Genomic DNA, 15,149 nt, shown 5'->3' with positions numbered 1-15,149 from the left:
GTCTTGGTCAAGGTGCTAAGGATGGAAGCCAGGGCTCCAGATGTGCTAAGCCCGCATCCTACCCCTGCACAACACCCCAGCCCCACGGCTTTGTTACATGTGGGTTTCTGTTCTAAAGACACCTTATTTAATACACATCACTATGTCACTAACATCGCCCTTATTGTCTGCGGTACTGTAACTTGTGCCTCAGCAAGGCCTGTGTAAATCAGTGCGGAGAATCTTCAAAAAAATCTCATCCAGGAGACTCCTCTTGGCAACAGACAGGGACCATTACGGAAAAATAACAACCAATGAAAGCGAAGACCGTGGATCTCAGTTCCAACGGATACATCTATAACCACAATTCCTGCACCTTGCTGGGCGATGGTGGCACACACCTTTAATCCCAGCACTCGGGAGGCAGAGGCAGGAGGATCTCTGTGAGTTTGAGGCCAGCTTGGTCTATAGAGATCCAGGAAAGCCAGGGCTACACAGGGAAACCCTGTCTTGAAAAACCAAAACCAACCAACCAAACAAACAAACAAACAAACAATTCCTACACCTAAGGCTCAGGGATCTTGTGCAAGAGGGGGCGGGAAGATTGTTAAGAGCCAGAGGATCAGGGAGTGTGAGATTGTGTCTCCTACAAATAACAGAAGCTATGCCTATGAAGTCTCATCAGCATGATTAACTACCATGACCTGAACAAGGACAACACCAACAGACATCCCAAAGCAGAAGAGGGAAAGCTCATGAGGCCTCAACCCTCCATAAAGAACCACAGGCAACTAAGGGATGGAGAGAGCCGTAGAAACAGTGTTTCCCAGGGAAGAGTCCAACAATGGGTTATCCAATACTGAATGGTCAGCCCCGAAAACATACGTGTAGGAGACATTATACAGACTGAGTAGATTGTATTTACACATTTAGTAATACATATGCACACACATACATAGTCAACAACAATTAAAGAAAAAGAGGCCATGAATTTGAAATAGAACAGGGTGAGGAGTAAATGGGAGGGTTTAGAGGGAGGAGAGGGAAGAGGGGAAAATAATGTAATTATATTATAACTATATAAAATAAAATTTAAAAAAAACTAAGCAGGGTAGTGATGGCACATGCCTTTAGTCCTAGCACTCAGGAGGCAGAGGCAGGCGGATCTCTGTGAGTTTAAGGCCAGCCTGGTCTACAGAGTGAGTTCCAGGACAGCCAGGGCTACACAGTGAAATCCTGTCTCTAAAAGCCAGTCAATCAATAAACAAACAAAACAAACAAACAAATAAATAAAAATAAAAAAATGAACCTATTAATAAAAATGATCTCACTCTCTTCATGACACCAGTGTTCAATTGGAAGACAGTTGAATTCGGCTTCTTCACCAACACAGTCATGTCTAAACTGATTTGCCAATGAGATTTGTTAAGTTCTTAAATGAAAATGACACTTTCAAGCTGTATATACCAGCCTGAAATACTGTAATGCCAACATTGTGAGGTGGAGGCAGGAGGATCAGGAGTTCATCATCATCGTTAGCTCTGTAGTGAGTTCTGGGCCAACCTGGGCTACCTGATAGCTTGTCTCTAAAAATATTGGGCACCTGAAAGATGGCGCAGTGGCTGGAAGTGTTTTCCACAAAGCTTGACAACCCGAGTTCAATCTCATCATTTCCAGCACACAAATAAATGAGCATGTGATAAATGGTTGCTAAAATCAGAAGAAAAAAAGTTTCCTCCAGTGCCTCACGTAAATGACCAGTTTTCAAAACAGTTACATGTCTTCCAAGAGGCATTTATCATTTCTTTCTATCTATGTTACTTCTTTAAACAAAAAATTTTTATGTGTATGGGTGTTTTGTCTACGTGTGTCTGTGCACTATGTGTATGCAGTACCCGAAAAGGCCAGAAGAGGGTGTCGGATTCCCTGGGACTCGAATTACAGATAGCTTTAATAAAGAGCAGCCATGTGGGTGTTGGAAATTGAACCTAGGTCCTCTGGAAGAGCAGCCCAGTGTTCTTAAGGATGGAGCCTTAGTTTGCTTCTTTTTGAGACAGGGTTTTGGTGTGTGTGTGTGTGTGTGTGTGTGTACACAGAACCCAGACAACAACTGGCCATGCTAGGCAAATGCTCCAATGAGCTACATCCTCAGTGTCCTCAGCTGGAGGCTCTTATGAAGACTGGAGGCAGGAGAGAGAAAGAATGGGGGCTGGATGCTATCGCTGCAGCCATCATGTACCAGGTGAATCTGTTCATGTGTCTACACCATCTTGCCAAGGGACCTAGACCTGAGACTGTTAAAGCGTTCTTTTGTGACCCTTTGCTTCAGAACTATACAAATCAAACATTCACCTGTGTTATCAGGAAGCAAGAAATAAGAGGTCGCACTGCTTTTTAATGATGAAAATGAATTTTTAAAAACCCTTTAAATACTGGTTGTTGTTTTTCTGAGACATTTTCAAACGTGAAACTTCCAGCATTGTCCCCAGTGGATCAGTGGACTGTGTGAAAATTCCGTTAGTACCTGTGGCATTTCCCTCCTCTGTGGTACTGTGCTCCAGAATATTGTAGACTGTAAATATTTATGAAAAAAATGAAGCAGACGCCACCATGAAGCAGCTTTTCTCTGTCAGTTCAAAACTGTCCTCAGGGAGAATCAAATGAGATAAAATAGGACTAAATAGGACATAAAGGAATTCAATATAAATACACTAACTATATGCAGAACTGCGTCTTAAAGGGTGTGAAAAGGGGAACAGGGCCTCCTGACAGCTCCCCACCCAACAATTCTAACATATTTTGGTGTCTTAGCCCGAGCACTGTATTAAGACAATAATAGTTTGTTAGCATTATTCTGTAGCTGTAAAAACCATTTTCAGTGATACTAGCAAAAGCACTGGCTCTATTACACTTCCATTTAGGAACTCTGAGGGCAAACCATCACTGCACAAGTAATACTTCCCACACCATTTTCTTCCAGGGCCATCTCCAAGTGACTGCGAACAGTCAATAATTTCATTGTCACCTATGTTAAACTACGCTACCAATTTATCATGCAAAAAGCAACACTAAATGCAGGTTTATCAAAATGACAGGAGGATCAAATTAACCAAATTAACCAACCATGAACATGAAAATCAAGCATTAATCCAATTGATTTTAATGATACTATTGGAAAACAAATCACTCCCTTTTTTAAAAAAATGCATTTCCATTCATGCTGTGGATTGGGAAGCTTGTGTGCTCTTTGTAATTTAGAGGCAGAGAATTCGGGCCACCTGGGTCATTCCAGAGGCTATCAGGAGAGATGAGGCCTCATGCGAGTGAATTTGTGTGTGTGTGTGTGGGGGCACATGTGTGTGCATATATGCATGCAAGTGTGTGGGTATGTGTGCACAAATACATGTGGAAGCCAGTTAACTTTAGGAGCTGTAGTCTTAATTTTTGAGATCCACACAGTCTTCTGGTCCAGGGCTCACCTACTTGATGAGGTGATGGCCACCCAGCAAACCCCAGGATCCACTTGTCTCCACCTCCCCAGCACAAGGATTATGTGCACACACCACCAAGCCAACTGTTTGTTTTTGTTTTTAAAGATGTATTTATTTTTATTTTATGTGTATGGGTGTTTGGTCTGCACGTGTGTCTATGCAACGTGTGCATGCAGTGCCCATGGAGGCCAGATGAAGTGTTGGATCCCCTGGAACTGGAGTTACAGACAATTGTGAGCTGTCATGGGGATGCTGGGAATCAAAATCAAACCCAGGTCCTCTGGAAGAGCAACAAGTGCTCTTAACCTCTGAGCCATCTCTCCAGTCTCAACCCTGACTTTTTTTGGTGTGGGTTCTGGGGATTAAACTCAGGTCCTGTGCTTGTATGGTAAATACTTCCCTGACTGAGTCCTCTCCCCAGCTGCAGGTGGTGACTTTCAACACATTTTTCTTGTCTTTGTTTAACTCAAGCTATGGTTTTCTTTTTTTTTTTTTTGAGGAGGAGTTTTAAATTTTATTAGAGTTTTCCAGCGATACATTACACACAGAGAGAGAGACAGAGAGAGACAGATATGGTTTTCTTAAACAAGAGAAAGGCAGAAATTGTTGCTGTGTTTATCTCTTCCCAGCTATCCATATCCTGTTTTAATATAAATACACTTGGCCCTTAGTGGTACTAGTTGGATGAAAGATGGCTAGTAACTTTTTTTTTTAAGTCTGAGTTAAAAATGCACCCCAGAAGAAAGTCAACTAGAAAATGAGCTAGTTTGCCTTTTGGATTTATTTGCTTATTATTAGTGTGTGTTCGAGGGGTCAAGAGGGAAGGTCTATATAGAGCCTGTTTTCTCTTTCCCTTTGCACATGGGTTCCTGAAGCTCAGGTCATGAAGCTTGCAAAGGGCAAGTGCCTTTACCCACAGAGACACTGCACTAGACCTGAATCTATTTACTGATAGAAAACAAAAACAACAACAGCTCTGGGTCTTGCATCTTATGTCATTAGGGGTCATTATGTCATTAGGGGTCACTGGCAACTACGTATGCGCAGCGTTGTCACGCAATCTCCGCCTTAAAAAAAAAAAAAGCCAGACTCGGACCCCATCCTCTCTCTCTGTTTCCTGCTCTGCTCTGCTCCCGCCATCTTTCTCTCTCCAGGCCTGGCTCTCCTCTCTCCTATCCCCTCCCTCCTTCCAATAAAGCTCTCTGTAACTCTGGTAGTCGTGGCTGTGGCTCCTGACTTTTCTGCCAGTAACCAGCACCGCCACCAGCGCCGTTCATCCTTTCCACAACAACAAACAAACAAAAGAAACAAAACTAACCCCCTAGTGTGTTTAGCCTAGCCACTGTTTGCTTTTTAAGGATGGACAGATAGGATCTGTCTGGGTTAACTGTCCTGTTTCCTCAGAATCTGATCGATCCCAACTAGTAATGGAGTTTCTTGCAAGCAGCGTCCTTTGGGTTTCTCTAGGAAGTGGATTGGTGTTGTCTGATTCAAGATCAGCTAGCTGCTCAGGGCTTGGGGTGAGGGTCCCAGGCCGCTGGTGCTACCTGACCCACCAAGGCAGACATGGACACCTGACATCTGCTCTCACTCCAACAGTCTGACTAACACAGGCAGCGGCTGTGGAGGCCCCTCCCCCACGCCTCTCCTACCCACACCTCTCTACTCTCTTCCCCTTCTCTCAGGAGTGGCTGGGGCTTTTTCCTCTGCGGCAGCATTTTGTGCTGTTGGCAGGCAGCAGATGACAAGGTGTGCCCCCGCCCCCACCCTGTAGCCCCCAAGTGCTGGCACCAGGGAAGCTCCCACTGCTGCCTCACGGAGACCCAATGGTGGTGGAGCACTGGACTATTTCTCACTCATCAGCTGTGGGTCAAATCAGTAGATTCTTTAAAACTTTTCTAAACCCTGAACACAGGAGCCTTCCGGACCCTCACACCAGGAGAAGCTGATGTTACCCTGGGAGCTTTCTTTTGAAGTCACTGTCATGATAATCACAGAAAAGAAAATCTGGCCCCCCCAAAATTCGATTTCACTGAGCACCAGAACAGTCTGGTCTCCACCCACCAGGGCAATGATACCCCGTGTCAATCGGAGAACAGGTAAAGGAAACGTTCTGTTTAGGTCGATGGCTCAGTCTGCAAGCATGAGGTCCAGAGTTTGTGTTCCCAGAACCCACGTCAGACACAGTGGCATGAGTCTGTACAATTCTAGCATGGGGAGGTAGAGACAGGAAGATTCCTGGGGTTCACTGGCCACCCAGCCTCGCCTTTTCTTAAAAAATCAGGCAGTGAAATTGGGCGTGGGTGCTGCACTGCACGCCTTTAATCCCAGCACTCAGGAGGCAGAGGCTGGTGGATCTCTGTGAGTTCAAGGCCAGCCTGGTCTACAGAGTGAGATCCAGGACAGGCACCAAAGCAACAAAGAAACTCTGTCTCAAAAAAAAAAAAAAAAAAAAAAAAAATCAGGTGGTGAGCTGGGCGTGGCTACACTTCTTTAATCTCAACAGCAGGGAAGGCAGACACAATCAGATCTCTCTGAGTTCAAGAACAGCCTGGTCCCAGGCCAGGCAGGAGGACTTTATAGAAAGAACCTGTCTCAGAAAACAAAAACAACAAAACAAGAGTCACGGGGCTGGGGCTGGAAAGGCACTTGATGCCAAGCCATCTCTGGAGGCCACACAGTGGGAGGAGAGACTCAACTGCAAGCTGTCCTCTGATCTACACACACTCACAGACACACAGACACACACACTCACACACACTCACAGACACACACACACACACACACACACCCCTTCGTCCTCCACATGTACGCTCACACATGTATACCTACAAACATGCAATCATACGTACACCACATGTGCACACAGACACAGAATCCAGCTGAGAGTAGGCAGAGGAATACATGAATTGATTATCTCTTGGTTGAAATTCTGTGAGAGTAATCAATTTGTAACTTTCCTGTGCTGATGGGGGATGCGCTGAATTATCCTCTGACCTAAACATTTATACCATCTATTGCAGAAGCTCTTGGACTTGACCTCTCTGTGGGCCACACCACTATTTAATTTTATGCTTTATTGAGCAGCAAGGGTTGTGGAAAATACGAGTTACATTGTTCTGTACATACATCATGTAGAGTACTGCCCGGCAAGCACGGGCCTGGGGTACAGGAGAATCGGATTTGACCTTAATTATGTTTTTACCCAATTCTCATGCAAACAACCAAATTTAAGCATCTGAACTATTTCCCTAGAATGGCGTCTCGTATCCAGAAACAACCCTCAAATCTCGAGGCAGACTGAGTGTTATCATTTTAGGTTAAAAAATGTGGCTAAGGCTGGCAAGATGGCTCAGTAGGTAAGGGTTCCTGTTGCCAAGCCTGAGTGTGACCCCTGAGAAAAGAGGGCAGTGGCTCCTGCCAACTGTCCTCTGTCCCCTGCAAGTACGTCCTCTACGTACTCAGCGGCACACGTGTGCGGTACCATGTGATGTGCACGCCCCTCTACATAAACACACACAATAAATAAACGATAAGATTTTTTTTTTTTTTTTTTTTTAAAAAAAAGACTGTTGTGACACCAGGGAATTAGCTGAAGTGGTGTCCCCGGGCTGGTGGTCTGTGTGTATGTCTGGCACCTATTTATGTCAAGGCGTGGGAATTTTGACTTGAATTACTTACTCCATCCAAGGTCCAAATTGGCAATGCCAGTCAAATAAATCAGGCAAAGTATGATGGATGTTGAGATGGATAAACGAACAGAGAGGGCTTCGGAGACACCATCAGATTTATCTCACTTAATACTGCGATACGACAGTTGAAAGCAGAGCGCTACGTGGCTCCATCGGATTCTCTTTATGTTTCATTTGTCACAGCATGGGAGGGGTTTCCCGGCAGCGATGCAAATAAGTTTTATAAATAAAAATTTTCATACTTCAAAAAAATCTGCATAAATCAGCACCGCATCACTGGAATATTAGGAGCACTTTTTTTTTTTTTTTAAAAATACATGGATAGAGCATGCTGGCAGGCTTCCTGGGCTGGAGTCCCTTGGCTCCTCCTCAGTCTTTGCTTCCTTTCCTGAAGGGTAGGGATAGTAACATTGGCTGTCTGTGGCGCCGTGGTCAGAACTAAATAAGCTCATTCATATCAAGTGCTCAGAATAGAACCTGGCCGGCGGTCCACACGCCATCAATACGAACTTAAGTTCTTGCATTTTAATTATTACGCTATTTGTTTGTACGCATGTGTGCATGCATGTGTGTATTCATGCACATACCACGATGGGCATGGAGAGTACAGAGGATAACCTGCGGGACCTGGGTCTCCCTTTCCACCGTGGGATCAGTCAGGTCATCGGATTTGGTAGCAAGCTCCTTTACCACTGAGCCGACTCGCTACCCCTCAACATGGTTTGTTTCCTCAAAAGAAGCTATTACAAAAAATTTTTAATTACATTTCTTTATTCATGAGTGTGTGTGTGTGTGTGTGTGTGTGTGTGCATGCATGCTGCCGTCTTTGTGTGGCAGTCAGAAGACAACGTTCAGGAGTCAGGAGAAGACTGGCCACAGCTACACTATCTGTGGAAAAACCTCACCTGGAATGCTCCACCCTCCAGTTCCTGATTTCTTCCTGCTCTCCATTGTACCCCTGACAACACCCTGTCGAGTGCTAAGGACATGGTTGATACTCGATAAGTATTCCTGAAGTGAGTGAATAATTTAAAAGCAACCACTTACATGTTTTGCTTCAAAAGCGTGTTTAAACCCATCAAGATGGCTAGGCAGGGAAGGGAGACTGCGGCAAAGCCTAAGGCCCTGCGTTCTGGCCCCAGAACCGGTGAGAAGGAGAAACCTCAGGATAACCGACTCTCAGAAAACTGTCTTCCAGCCTTCCCCCACGAACACACTGAAACATAGCATAAACCCTTTAAACCCTTTATTTTGTCAAATGAAGTATCTTTTCAAAGACCCATCTTCCCGTGGAATTTAATTCCCAAGAGAAACTCCCTGCCTTCCAGCTGCTGCTGAAAACACCATCCTTCAGCGCTGTTAGGGGACTCCAGGCTGGGGGTGTGGCTCAGCTGACAGTGCTTTCCTAGCATCATGAAGCTCTGGGTTTTAGTCTCAACTCTTCACAACCAAGTGTGGTCCTGCACGCATATAACCCAGGGACTCGGGAGACAGAGGCAGGAGGATCAGGGGCTCTGTAGAGAGTTCAAGACCAAACTGGGCTGTACCAGACCCTGTCATGAAACAAAACAGACACCCCCTGCCCCTTTCTCCTCTTTTATTCCTCCCTTCCTCCTTAATGTCTCATGGACCTGTTTGCAGAATCATTGTGATGAAAAGCATTGTGAGTGTTTTTTAGTTCATCCTTCAGTGGGAAGCTGATGGGCCTGGTCAGCCTTGCTGGGATGGCACATAAAGTTTTGTTGGAGACGGAGGAGATGAGGGAGCTCTTCTTGCCTCCTCACTCAGTCCTGCTTCCACTCAGTCACTGCTTCCACTCAGTCCCACCCCCTTCTCTAGGAAGCCTAACTCTGTTCCTCCCTTCCGGCCTGAAATCTTCTTCCTTTAAAAATTGCAGCATTTTGTGGCTTTCATACACATTATCTTACATTATTTCCAAATGACTAGTTGCATCTACCTGTCCAAGCAATCCATAAATTGCTTGGACGATGTGTACAATGTCAAAAGGCCACAATAGCCATGGTAGCAGCTGTGAATCAAAGCTCTTCACAGTCCTTCAAATATCTTCTCTACACTTCCTATTTATATGGTATTTTAATTTATAGAAATCTACAGTTCCATTTTGCATGTCTGCGATTTGCCCCTTTCTGTCTTTATTAATAGCATGCCTTGGTGATCTTTCTCTGTATATATACATTGGCTTTACTCTTAACTGCTGTCTAGTGTTCCAGAACGTAGACGCGGAAGGGATCATGTAGCATCCCTTACTAGTGGCTGTTAAGGTGTTTCCAAGGTTGGAACTACCGAAACCCTGCCATAAATGTTCGCACACATGGAGCACACACGTCTGCTTCAGGAGGACACACACCAAGAAATGGAGTACTAGGATATGACTGAGAGGTCAAGTGCTTGCTGTCAAGCCTAAGAATTTGAGTTTGATCCCCAGGGCCCACATCATGGAAGAAGAGAACCAACTCCAGTAAGTTGCCCTCTAACCTACACACACACACACACACACACACACACACACACACACACGCACTAAATATAACACTATCAGAAGAAAAAACGAACTGCTACTTTACAGCACGTGCATATTATAGATTTAATAGTGCCAAGCTCAGGACTAAGGGAGATGGTTCCTTGGGTAAATGTTCTTGCCACGAAAGCCTGAGTTCAAATCTCTGAATCCATGTCAAAGATGGAGGAGTAGGCAGAGTATCTACAATCCCAGAAGATCTTCAGAAACGGGGTGGGGTGGGGGGGTGGGGTGTAGAGTCAGAACTGCCAGAAGCCCCAGGGCTAGCTTGCCTGGTTGGTCTATGTGGTGGGTAAGAAAGCAGAGAGCCTGTCTCAAATACGGTGGGAGGCAAGGGCAGACACCTGGTATTGCCCTCTGACCTCTACATTGAGTGCTGTGGCACATGCATGCCCATGCAGACACACAAACAAATGTCAACACACACACACACACACACACACACACACACACACACGAATGTAGTAATTTTTTAAAATAATGCCCAACTGCCATCCACATTGTATCAGCACTCACACCTCTCGACAGTAGTAGGTACCCAATTTCCCAGGAGCATAAATGATAACACTTTCCCTTTTGCTTTGCCTGTATTTCTATTTTAGCATCTCCTAGGCCCTCGGTGGGATGCTCACTGAGAGTGGGACCCTGGCTTCCTTAAATCCATGTTGCTCTCTCTGATTGGCTCTGTTAAGAGTCCACACTCAGTGAATGCTGGCTGACCGATCCCTGTCTTTTGCTGATCTCTACAACACACTTTTCAAAATCATGCACCAAGATGACAACTAACTTTGAGGTTATTTTTTTACGAACAACAACAACAAAACATTCTTAAGATAATTCAATTTTTGCACGCGCCTCTCTCTAGGTATTGATATTTTCCATTTAAAGCTGTCTGCAACAGAATTCACCTCCTGCTTTCCTAGCAGGAGGCAGAGAAAACAGGGCTTGGTTGTCTCTGCTGCAGTTAGCAGGGGGTCCCACCCACTGGGGCACAGCAGACCACAGGCGCCAAATAAACCCTGGCAGCTAGGCAGAGAAGATGGAGTAGGGTCAGAATCTTTGGGACATTCTAGATCCACAGAGGCTAAGTTCTCAGTATGGAGTTCTGAAATAGCAGAAACTGTCAATCCCATCTGAAGGCTAAGGATGAGTGGATCCCGGTGAAGCAGAACCAGTGTTAGGGTGGGACAAACCGGAGGAGAGGAAGACAGTATTTTGAGAGGGAATTTGGATGCAGGAAAGAGATTTTGCTGATGTGAATTATTTTTTATTAAGATGCAATTTCCTACAGAGGAATTCCAATATTTCAGTTCCTTCATTTCAACATTTCTGAAAACCCAAAGGCACCGGTCGGCCGCCGGTCCTGCAGCTCTGAGCATTTAGTTCGGAGAGTTCCCTATGGGGTAGGGGACAACTTTCAGTCTCGCAGAAAGAGCGGACTGGTTGGGGATTAGGCACAGTTTAATTTATTTTGAGACGACATAAGCACAGACATTTTGCTCGGAACAACATCTCCTTTCCCCCTTACCTACTGCAAAGCCCAGTGAGGGTGCAACTGTGTTCAACATAAACACGTGAGGAACAGTGGACGCCGTTCACCACTCTGGATTGATCGCCCTGGGGCTCCTAGAGTGTGTGGCTTCCTGCTGTGAATTCCCCTGAAGCCAGGACTGCCAGCTCACCTGGAGAACTGCTTTCCAGTCTGGGCTGGTTCCCACCGCGTCCCCCAACAGGCAGCGATCCACACTTTGGTTTTTCAGCCTCTTTCCACTAGCTCCTTCCATTCTCCACTCACCCCAGAGAACTACGGCCTGAAGGCTGCAGCAATGGCCAGGCATAAATCAGGCCCACCAGTGGCCCACTTCACTCCCAGGCACAATGAGCAACGCACAGCTCCTGGAGGAGGCGGCTCAATTAGCGTTTGGGGGGTTCGATGCCCCTTTGGCTATTGTTGAGAGGAACAAAGAGGGCAGGAGCTGAGGGCGCCCCCATGAGGAAAGGCGCAGAAAGACACTCTGGGGAGCGATCAGGAGGCTGGCGGGGCTGGGATGCGGTGCACCTGGATGGCGCTCTGGCAGCCGGGGAGGCAGGGCAGACTCCAAGCCGCGGCAGCAGCGGGTGCAGCCTTTTCCTGACTTGACTTTGATTTCCCTCTTCTTGATATTATTAATATTATTGTTATTTTCCCGCGCAAATTAAGCAGCTGGGACCGGCAGGGCGAGCCGCACAGGGGCCGCCATTTGCCGGTGGAAGCACCGAGCGCCCCGGAAAGGGAACCCGAGGGGGAGTGCTCGGCCCCGCGTCCTCCTCCGCCGCGGCACCCGCAGCATCCCGGCTCCTCATCCGCGCCGCCCCAGCGCCTCCGCGTCCTCCTCCATTGTCAGCCCGCGCCCAGCCCGGCACCCCGGAGGCCCTGGTCGCGCGCCCTCGGCCCTGGCGAGCCTGCGTCCCCCGCCCGGTCCTCTCGGCGCCCGGGCGCCTCCCTCCTCCCTCCCCTGTGCCCTGAGCTCCGCATCCTCGAAGCCCTGAGCTCCCGGCACCGCCAGCCGGGCCGCTGGACCCCGCATCTCTGCGTCCTCCCTGCCTGGCCCAGGGCGCCCCAGCCCCTCGCCGGCTGCGGGCATCGCGCGGCGTCTTCAGCAAACCCCCCTTTTTATCTCCCGAGGAAGCAAGTTGAGCAAATCGATTTATTAATTTCTGTGGCAGAGGTGGGTCGGTGACCGGGGTGCGCCCGCAGGGCTGCAGGGGGAGGCGCCGTGGCTCCCTTCGGCCCCTGCACTGCCCGGGCAGAGGGTTTTGTTTCCAGACCCCCGGCGCCCCCCGAAACAATGATGCCACGGGCATGGCGGGCTCACCTGGTGCTGCGCCGCGGGCTCCGGGCGCCCCGTGGCCTATTGCGCGCCAATCCCCGGCCGCAGGTTCGGCCCGCGTGCCGCCGGTGTCGGGCAGGACCCTGCCTTTCTTGGGGTTGTATCTGTGCGTGTCAATGGCGGCAAGCGGCAGTTCTCCGGGCCGCGGATAGTAGCGGGGGGAGGAGGAGGAGGGAGAAGGGATTGCTCCTTCTCCACATAACCACCTCTAGGAGGAGTCGCTCAGCTTCATCCCCCGCCAGCCCAGGCTCCGCGACGGGTCCGGGGGCTTTCGTGGGGCTTGATGAGCTATTGTCCTTCTGCAGTGGTCACGATGGAACCACCGGGCCTGCGCCTCGCGGAGCTGTTGGCTGCGAGGACCCCGCTTCCCTAGAGCCCTGCACGGAGGCCTTGTGGTCACCAGCCACAGGCTCCGGTTAGCTCGACTCACCTTGGCTGGGAGAAAGAGGTGTGGGCGTTCATCTGCCGGTTACGGGGTGAGAAGGTGAACGCAAAAAAGCCCACTTTGGAGGCAGCCTTGACCTGAAAATATTACCAAACACATTACTGTGTCGCACACGGCGGCCACAGGAACTGAGAATTTATACTCCTGCCTGTCCGCTGTTTATAAGCGAAGAACGAGCGAGAATCGGCTGTATAGTGTTTGGAGGCACAAATGTGTTTGCTCCTTGGTGGATGAAGACCGTGTGCCCCAGCATCCTTTTTTTTTTTTTTTTTTTTTTTTTTTAATTGAGTTGCTTTAATTTGCCCTCTCCCAACGGGGACTGAGGTTAGCACAAAGATAGTGTCTGAAGGAGCAGTTGTTATTAGTTTCCATTGTGATGGCGGAGCGGTGGACAGTATCAGGTGACATTGGGCATGTGTAGTTGCATGATCCCTGGTGGAAACTATGGCTTTCTTTTATACTGTGAAGCTTGTCAAGGGCACATGGTTCCAAGGCCAGTCACCATATGCATTAACTTGAATGGACCATCCATGTTTTCCTCAGGTTTCTCCTGGCTGAATCAGAGGCGTCTGAGAGGCAAGCAACCTTTTGATATCAGCAAATAATAATAATAATAATAATAATAATAATAATAATAATAATAATAAATGAAGCAAAATCTTCAGCATTGACCAAATGAACTTTCCCAAATCCGAGACCTTACATTTATGTGCTCAGTGGGGAGACTGGAGTGACCAATGCCTGTGATGGCCTGGGTGGGGAAAGGCTAACCACCCTGCCACCCTAGCTCAACGCCATTTCATCGAGCCGGCAGCTGGCATTTATAGACGACAGTGCTTTCCACTGAGAATGTGCATTTCATCTCCTCTGGCCGGGGCCCCACAGTCGGAGAGGCAGGACAGCTTTAATTCTTCCACCTAGACCCTTTATGCTTGGGGTATGACCTTTCCATCTTTTGTTTTGAAAATCCTTGCCAGGCCAGAAATCCAAGCAGCATGCAGTCCTCTTTCCAGAGATGGGTATTTCAAGGACTTCAGATGGCCATCTGAGATGTCTCCTACTGGCATCTTCGCATATTCCTAGAGGGAGTGTCAATCTTTCTTACTAAAAAAAATAAATAAATAAATAAATCTTCAGGCCGTCATTCAAGACAGTTCCGGCACCTTGGAGGAGAACTTGACCATCACTCCCGGTCCCCAGTCAGCCATGCTCAGAGAAATGTAATCGAATTACTCATTGGTACATGATAGTCATGTTCTCTGTAATTTCTACTAAAAATGATGCATGTGGCTAGGTATGGTGGCACATGCTTTTACTCCTAGCACTTGGGAGGTAGAGGCAAGTGGACCTCTGTGAATTCAAGGCCAGTCTGGGCTGTATCACCATATACAGAGACCCTGTCAAAAAAAAAAAAAAGTCATTTTAATGTGATATTTATTTCCTTCATTTTTCTCCTTCCTTTGTTCCTCGTTCCCTCCATCCCTTCCTCACTCTTTCCATCTTCTATTTGAGACAAGGACTATGTAGTCCTGGCTGGCTTGGAAATGGATAGGTAGATCAAGTTGGCTTCAAACTCACAGAGATCTGCCTTCCTCTGCCTTCTGAGCGCTCTGATTAATGTTTGTGCCTCCACACCTGACTTCCTCTTTCCTTTCTTTTGACATCGTCTCAAGTAGCTCAGGCTGGCCTTGTACTTGCCATGTAGCCAAGAAAGACCTTACTCTTTGATCCTTCTGCCCCCCAATTCAGGGGCTATCGGCTGGGTTTATATGAACCCTCTGCGACTTGTCTCATCCAATATTTGGTTATGTGCTCTCCAGAGAAAGGATACAGCTGCGAAGTGTGTTACTCAAGAACCTCCCATTTCATTCCGGAAGTGTCTTCAAATACAGATGATTCTCCCATTTAAGATGGGGTTACGTCCCTGTAAATGGTGTAAGCCGAATTAAGACATAAGGGCAGAACACTTAACCGGTAAGCACAGTGCACTGTGGTGTAGTGGTAATCTTTCCTGCCCAGCTCACCAGTGAGGAATGGCTTCTCACCTCCCCCAGCATCCCAAGAGATGCTCACCACACATCACTAGTGCAGAAGTGGAAATCCAAAACTCCAGGCATGATTTCTACTGAATGC

At 47.5% G+C, this 15,149-nt stretch overlaps 1 protein-coding gene across 1 annotated transcript in view; it reads right to left on the bottom strand.

Moving 5' to 3' along the window:
- The window catches only part of LOC131926351 (core histone macro-H2A.2), a 46,105-nt gene extending 33,399 nt beyond the window's left edge, over positions 1–12,706 (bottom strand). The window contains exon 1 of the mRNA XM_059281721.1: positions 12,557–12,706. The gene's annotated coding sequence lies outside the window, so the exon portion shown is untranslated. The remainder of the gene's footprint in view (positions 1–12,556) is intronic.
- Between the last annotated feature and the right edge of the window lie 2,443 nt (positions 12,707–15,149).

This window comes from Peromyscus eremicus, chromosome 16_21 (genome assembly GCF_949786415.1).
Source record: "Peromyscus eremicus chromosome 16_21, PerEre_H2_v1, whole genome shotgun sequence".
Taxonomy (NCBI): domain Eukaryota; kingdom Metazoa; phylum Chordata; class Mammalia; order Rodentia; family Cricetidae; genus Peromyscus; species Peromyscus eremicus.
The sequence above is the reverse complement of the archived record's forward strand: the minus strand, read 5'-3'. Positions and strand labels throughout refer to the sequence as shown.